This window comes from Elephantulus edwardii, unplaced genomic scaffold (genome assembly GCF_000299155.1).
Source record: "Elephantulus edwardii isolate Elephantulus edwardi_28Jun2011 unplaced genomic scaffold, EleEdw1.0 scaffold00342, whole genome shotgun sequence".
Taxonomy (NCBI): Eukaryota; Metazoa; Chordata; class Mammalia; order Macroscelidea; family Macroscelididae; genus Elephantulus; species Elephantulus edwardii.
In genome coordinates this window covers 2,085,098-2,086,197 of record NW_006400092.1, presented here as the reverse complement: position 1 = coordinate 2,086,197, position 1,100 = coordinate 2,085,098, and the positions used below count along the sequence as shown (strand labels likewise).

The 1,100-nt window shown below is 41.7% G+C and overlaps 1 protein-coding gene across 1 annotated transcript in view; it reads right to left on the bottom strand.

The window, feature by feature from the left end:
- Positions 1–1,100, bottom strand: part of AICDA (activation-induced cytidine deaminase) — a 32,981-nt gene that overhangs the window by 340 nt on the left and 31,541 nt on the right. The window lies entirely within an intron of this gene.

Here is a 1,100-nt window from a genome sequence, read left to right as displayed (position 1 = left end):
GCGACTCGACAGCACATAACAACAACAACAACAATTCCGACAGCAATTTTACTACTTTTCTGGGCCCAAGATCTGTTGCAATGACCACATAGATCTCAAAGAACTACAGTCATGGTAATGAGGAATAATAGGAAAGTTAGCAGACTGCAGATTGGCAGTAGGCTACAATTCATTAGTTCAGTCAGCCTCTCAAATGTACAATTCCTCAGTTCAGACAGCTTCTCTAGGGTGTTCACAGATCCCTTGACCTTCAGCCTCATGGGTTAGGCCAGTGATATAAAGTTCCCTAACTCCTGCCAGTTATGGCATCTTCCATCCCCCCTCCAGAAAGCTTGAGTAAAGGCCTCTAGCTCTCACTCTGTAGGGCATCAGTGCCAAGACATCTCTGTCTCACATTGGCTTCTGGATCTCTGCTGAGGCTGCTACTACTCCCATGTAGATCTTTGTTTGACTGGCACAGGAATCTTTAACCCTAAAGGATGTGTATTTCACTCCATGCTTCCTCAGCTTTGTTGATAGCAAGATTTTCACATCTACTTCAATTTAAACCTAATGGGATAGCAAAACTAGCCAATTCCTTTATTGATAGACTAACACACTTTACATGTTCCCACACAGTCATGTAGCAAAATCAAAGTCAATGGCCAGGAAAGTCATTTTTAACAATAAATCCTTGACATCACAGGCCTGACTGATACCCTCTTTCCTATAGATTGCTAAACCTTCGAGATTTTTTCATTTGTCACTGAAGTCATCTTGTCCTGAGTTATCATGGAATGTTGGCTTAAGGGGTCCTATAGGCATAACTTAATGGTTATTGTCACAGACTATTACATACATAAGAGGAGCTCTGGTGGCCTGATGGGTAAAAAGAGTTGTGCTGCCAACCCAAAGGCAAGTAGTTTGAATCCATCAGCTGTTCCAAGCGAAAAAGTTGAGCTCTCTCCTCTCATGTGATTTACAGGCTCAGAAAGACTAACTGATTTTATATTTGTTTGAGTACAGAAAAGCTAGGAACAACACTAGAAGTCCTAATCCACAACATAAACAGTCTTCCCAGTATCCTGGAAAACCTACAACCAGGAGAAGACAACATAGAT